Genomic DNA, 7,242 nt, shown 5'->3' on the forward strand with positions numbered 1-7,242 from the left:
TGTTATCTGCTTTGTTCATCTAGTTTAAGATAATAAAAAAGCCATTAAAATTGTCCAAAACACATTCACTCCCCTGTGTTGTATTCATTACCTAACAAGTGGTATCAGAGCAAAATCTGAAAGCAAGTAGATTAAAGATCTTGGAAGAATGAATACACAGAAGCTTAGCAGTATCAAAATCCCTACCTTTGACAGATCTAACTACACACTATGGAAAAATAAAATGTTGTTGTTTATCAGGATGGCCAATCCTTTATACATTCAGATCCTCAAGAATGGGCCTTTCACCCCCATGGTAAGAGTTGAGGAATTTACAGATGGACACATGGTCATTCCAGCACATTATGCTCCTAAAGATCCTTCAGAATATAATGAAACTGAAAAAGAAAAAGTCTCTCTGGATAGTGGCTTGCTGTTGATCTTAATAGAGTCACTTGACAATGTAATGTACTACAACATTGTCAACTATGATACAACCAAACGGATCTGGGAGAAAATAGAAATCTTATGTGAAGGAACATAGGAGGTTATGTCAAACCAAAGGAGGATTCTGGTTTCTCAGTATGAGGGGTTTATGGCTAAACCGAAAGAAGGAATTACTGAAGTCTTTGAAATGTTCAATAAATTGATAAATGACTTGTAGCTACATGATAAATATTGTGAAGCTGAGGAGGTTAACCTAAAGTTTCTGCTAGCTCTTCCTGATCATCTTAAACAGAAAATATCAGCCATTAGAGAAGGAAGAGATTTAAGCAGGATTACTTTGGAAGTTCTATATGGAATCTTGAAGACTTATGAACTTGAAATACTGCAAAGAAAGTCATTAAAAGCATACCATGGTCATGTTGTTGATGGTTTAAGTGCTTTGATTGTGAATAATATAGAATAAAGTGAAGATGAGCAAGATGATCAAGTTCCAGTTGTTCAAGCTATGGAACAAAAGAACAAAGGACCTCAGAAGTAAGTTATATTGGAGCTGGAGGAAGATGAGCTTTACACCTTGGATGAGCTAGATGAAATGGACCAACATGGCTTACTTGGCTAGAAAATTCTCCAATATAAGAGTCAAGAAGCCAAGGTTCTTCAAAAGCAAGGGACAATCTTCCAACAATAATAATTGGAAACCAAAAGCTCAGTACAATTCAGTCAGCAAAGGTGGCTAAAAAACAGGATCTGTGGACAGATCAAAGATAAGGTGCTTCAACTGTGATGAGTTGGGTCACTTTGCTACTGAATGCAGAAAGCCTAAAAAGGTGAAGAAAGATAAGACCTATCTTGAACTTGAAGCAAAGTATGAAGCTCTCTTGAAGAAGCAGTCTGAAAAAGCTTATATTACAGAAGGAAGGAGTTGGGATGATACTGATGTTGATGATGAGGATGAAGAGGTTGGAAACTATGCACTCGTGGATTTTGAGCATGGAGAAGCATCCACTTCAAAATCAAAGGTACCAACTCTAACCACTATTGATTTAAATGCTAGTCAATATAAGGAGACTGTGAAAAAGATGAGTATGGAGATGTTTCGTATGCACACAAGCTTAGTGGTAGCTACTGAGGAAGTCAGTAGGCTAACAAAAGCTAATAAGAAGCTTGAGAGTGAGAAGCAAAAGATGGATCTACTGTTGATGGAGCTTGAGTTAGTCAAGCAAGAAAATGAATATTTGAAGAACAAGTTAAAGTGTGCCAATGAGATTGTGACTGTGTTAAGAGAAAAGATTGAGAAGAATGAGGTGAAACTGAAATTATTCAGGAATGCATCTGAGTTGGTTGGTCAGTACCATGAGAAGAACAAGCCATGTGCTAACATAGCTATTGGTCTTGATTATGATTCTTTGAATAGCAACAAGAAAGCTGTAGATGATAAAGGTAAAGCAACATAAAATGAAGATGTCTCAGTTATGTTGAGAAAGGTTGGGTCACCTATGTTCAAAGCATGTGAAGCTGATTTCAGTGAAGAAGAGTTGATCATAAAATAAGAAATTACTGATGAAGATAATGAGATGAAAAATGCTGAAACAACTCCAACTTCAAAAGCTGAAAAGAAGCTCATGGTCAACCAATAATCCAAGACACATGTCAAGGAAATGAAAACTGAAGATGCAAGAAAGAAGAAGAAGAATAGAAATGGAAAGATTGGAATAAACAAAAGCAACAATTTTGCTTATGTTGTAGATGCTCTAAGAAAATATTGTCAAAAATGTGGCTCTGTGAATCATCTAACTCACCTTTGCAAAAAGGTCGTTAGTAAGCCACGAGTAGGATCATGCAAATACAATGAAGCAAAATTGAAGATCCTTACTCATCCTGTGACAAGTTTAATTACATACCTTGCAACATGAAAGTAATGACAAGTTGCCACAAGCTGAGAGTTGATATTAAGGAAATCAATATTGAATCTTCAGCTAAAAAGGACAATGCACATCACTCAATGAACTCTAATCTTTCTGAATCATTAAACTCTGCCTCTATCAAATTTGTTAACAAGAAGAAAGTACCCAACACTGCCTGGGTTACCAAATACACTTAAACTCATTGTGTGTAGGGCAAAAAGAAAAAAGTCATATGGATCATAGACAGTGGATGCTCAAGACATATGACAGGTGATATGGCCCTGCTATCACAGTTTGAGGAGAAGGCTGACCCGTTAGTGACTTTTGGAGACAACAACAAAGGTTTTACAATGGGATATGTCAAATTGATTTCTGGAAATATTGTCATTGATGATGTAGCACTGGTAGCTGGTCTTAAAGTGAATCTTCTCAGTGTCAGCCAATCTGTAGACAAAGGTTTCAAGGTTCTATTTAATAAAGAAGAATACACTTTTATCAGCAAGAAAACTGGTGAAGTTGCTCTGAAAGAAGCAAGGAAAGGAAGCTTATTTGTTACAGACTTGGACTCATCAAATGAGGATGGAATTTGTTGCTTCTACACTAAGGAATCTGTAGGGAAAAAGTAAACTATGGCGTAAGAAACCGTCTCACTTGAATTTCAAGGCAATCAATACTATAGTCAAAAAGGAGTTAGTGAGAGATATTCCTAATCTGGAGTTTGCTCAAGATGAAGTATATGATGCTTGTCAAAAAGGAAAAATGAAGAGATTAAGTCACAAAATTGAAACTGTGAATTCTATAAGTGCACCTTTGCAACTTTTTCACATGGATTTATATGGACTAGTTAATATCCATTCAATATCAAGAAAAAGATATGCACTTGTGATGGTGGATTACTACTCAAGATACACATGTGTAGAATTTATGCACTATAAAGATGAAACTCCAAACATCATAATTGAACATATTAAGAAGATTGTGAAGCAGGCTGAAGATCAGAATTGTGTGAAAAGATTGAGGAGTGACAATGGAACAAAATTCAGAAATGCAACCTTAAATGAAATCTGGAAAGACAAGGATATTTTTCAAGAGTTTTCAGCTGCTAGAACACCTCAGCATAATGGGGTAGTTGAGAGAAAAAATAGAACACTAGTAGAGGCAGCTAGAACAATGCTGCAAGATGCAAAACTGCCAACTAGTTTTTGGAAAGAAGTTGTGAACACTTCATGCTATACTCAAAATAGACATCTCATTAACAAGAATCTTGGCAAGTCACCCTACTCAATATTGTCTAAAAGAAAGCCTATTGTAAAGCATCTTTATGTGTTTGGAAGCAAGTGCTACGTGTTAAAGGACAACTCTGAATATGTGGGAAAATTTGACTCTAAAGTTTTTGAGGCAATTTTTCTGGGATATTCATTGGAAAGGACTGCATACAAAGTCTATGTGATTAAACAAAAGAAGATCATGGAAAACACATATGTTACTTTTGATGATGACAAATGTCCAGGCTTGGAATGCCTTGATGTAAATAAAGCTGAAGCCCTCAAGTTTGAAAATCTCAACATTGATAGTGATTCTGATGATGATGCTGAAGACATCATAAATCACAGAGTTGATGAAGAGTCTACTGAAAAAGTGAATCATGAGAATGGAAGTTCATCTCATGTACCTGAATTTGATAGCACAAACTCAGGGGGAGAAAGAGAGAAAGGTTTTGTAAGTCATGCCAATGATGAAGAAAACTCAAGTCAACAAACTCACACCAGAAAATGGGATATAAATCACACTAGAGAAGAAATTATTGGTGATCCAACTGCTGGAGTGAGGACTAGAAGTGCAACTGCAAAGAAATGCCTTCATGCATGTTTTCTTTCACAGTTTGAGCCAAATAAAACTGAGGAAGCCCTTCTGGATCCTGATTCGATATTTGCTATGCAAGAAGAGCGAAATCAGTTTGAGAGAAACAAAGTTTGGAAACTGGTTCCTGCACCAAAGAACAGAAGTATAATTGGAACAAAGTGGGTGTTCAGGAACAAAATGGATGAAAATGTAATAGTCACCGGAAACAAAGCAAGGTTGGTTGCAAAAGGCTACTCACAGGAAGAAGGAATCGATTATGATAAAAATTTTGCTCCGGTTGCAAGACTTGAAGCAATAAAGATCTTTCTTGCATTTGCTGCATATTCAAACTTTAAGGTATATCAAATGGATGTGAAGAGTGCATTCCTTAATGGTGAGTCGGAAGAAAAGGTTTATGTGCAACAGCCACCTGGCTTTGAAGATCCAGAATTTCCAAATTTTGTATATAGGTTACTGAAGGCTCTCTATGGACTCAAACAAGCACCTAGAGCTTGGTATGACACACTGTCTGAATTTTTGATTAAGCATGGTATCTATTAGATATATTTAAGACGTCATGTCTAATATGATTTGTGTTTAGTTTTCAGAACTTAACAACAGGACTTATCAGGACTTACTGAAATCAGAACTTAATATCAGAACTTAAGGCATCAGAAGATATATATATCAGGACTTTAGTGCAGGAAGACTTCAAATAAGGAATGCGGCTTATTTACAGGAGAAGATCTGGACTAAAATAAAAGAAGATATGCATGAAGAGTTAGAGGACTAGAAGACTTGTAGAAGATATCTTATTGATATATTTTAAGAGACAGTATTATATTCTATATCAATTAGAAGATATCTTGTAGCTGTGTACTATATAAACACAACGTAGGGTTTACACTATATGTGTTGTCATTTTCGAGAATATTATACATTGTAACCTAGCAGCTCTTAGTGATATTGTTCATCACTGAGATAGAACAACAGTTCTATTGTAACAGAGTTTATTTGAATATACTTGATCTTTGTTACATACTTGTGTTGAAATCGATTTGATTGTATAAACACTATATTCACCCCCTTCTATAGTGTTATGTGACCTAACAAGTGGTATCAGAGCTTGTCTGTTAACACACATATAGTAAAGATCCAAACAATCAATCATGTTTGAAGAAACACAAACTCCAACTAAGCCCACCAAAACTAAAGAAACTCAAAACACTCAAACCCATAGTCGGAGACTATTAAGGTTCCCATACTGAGAGCATCTGAGTATCCTATATGGATAGTGAAGATGGCTATATTTCTGGAAGCTACAGATCCAGAGTACCTTGACAAAATTAATGAAGGACCATATAAGCCTACCAAGCTCTCTGTTGCAGTTGCTGATCAACCAGCAAAGACCATACCAAAGGAGAGAGGTGAATACACACCTGAAGATATCTCATCTATTGCCAAGGATGCATGGGTAAGGCATTTGCTGCATAGTGCAATTGATAATGTCATGTCAAACAGGGTAATTGGATGCAAGATTGCAAAGGAGATATGGGATGCTTTGGAGACAAGATGTCAGGGAACTGATGCAATCAAAAAGAACAGGAGGACTATACTCACTCAAGAGTATGAGCACTTTGACTCAAAAGCTGATAAGTCATTAAGTGATTTATATGACAGGTTTGTCAAACTCTTGAATGATCTGTCACTAGTGGACAAGGAATATGATCTTGAAGATTCAAATCTAAATTTCCTTTTAGCTCTTCCTAAAAATTGGGATTTGAAGTCTACTACCATAAGAGACAACTATGACCTTACTGAAACTACTCTTGATGAAATTTATGGTATGCTCAGGACTTATGAACTTGAGATGGATAAAAAGATCAAGAGGCATGGAAGCAAGTCAAGGACAGTTGCTCTTAAAGCCGAGGAGGAGACTCCTAAAGTTGTTTTCTCAAAGAAGGGCAAAGGAAAGGCTCTCATTATAAAGTCTGATTCAGAGTCATCATATTCTGATGATGATGATTCATAAACTGAAAGTTTATCTGAAGTTGATGTTGATGCAGAGATGATGCAACTGTGTTCTCTTATGGTGAAGGGTATCACGAAGATAGCCTACAAGAAATTCAGAAAAGGCAAGAAGATTTTCAGGAAAGGTGGAAGTTCTGATAAGAAAGGGTTCAGAAAGTCTGAAGGCAAAGGAGGAAAGTATGACAGAGGAGATAACTCAAATGTCAAATGCTACAATTATGGTGAAAGAGGCCACATATCTCCTGACTGCAAGAAAGGAAAAAGTGATAAAAGAAAGACACTTGTCACAAAGAAGAAAAGATGGACAGACACTTCAGATTCCGAAGATGAGGTGAACTATGCCTTGATGGCAAATGCTGATAGCAGTATTGACACTGTTGAATTGAAGGTACCTCAAACAACCTTTTCTTTTCATACTGATGATATTACTGAGTTGAGATTATACCTTAAAACCATGTTCATTAGTTTTAGAGATCAGACTTTAACATGTGAAAGATTAACATCTGAAAGTCTTGCTCTTTAAAACAGAAATGACTATTTAGAAAAGGAGTTGGTTTTTCTTCATCAAACTAAGAAAGAAAGAGATGAGGCTTTGTATGTTAGAGATGAAGTGCTAAAATTGAATGAATCTCTAAAAACTGATTTAAAAAAGGAAAGAGAGATCATCAGAACATGGACTAACTCTAGCAGAACAACTCAAAATATACTAAGTAGTGGAAACTGGAAAGAAGTCTTAGGTTTTGGAGATGATAAAAGTGAGAAAGGAACTGTGCAAATTGAGCCAATTTGTGTTAAACAGACTGCTAAGCCAAAGGTAAATCCTGTTAAATTTATAGCAAAAACTGTTATGTCTGATTCTGGAAAGATGAAAGTTTCTAAGACAGAAGTAAAAGAAAAGTCAACTTCTTACAAATTAAAACAGGATAAACCAGCTGAAGTAAACATAGGCTTACTGACAAAGAAGCAGCTTAAGGATAAGTTGAAAGAGATTAGAAATGTGAAAAAGGTAAAGGAAGCTAGAAAAAATAGGAATGGAAAG

This window comes from Apium graveolens, unplaced genomic scaffold (genome assembly GCF_009905375.1).
Source record: "Apium graveolens cultivar Ventura unplaced genomic scaffold, ASM990537v1 ctg6096, whole genome shotgun sequence".
Classification (NCBI taxonomy): Eukaryota; Viridiplantae; Streptophyta; class Magnoliopsida; order Apiales; family Apiaceae; genus Apium; species Apium graveolens.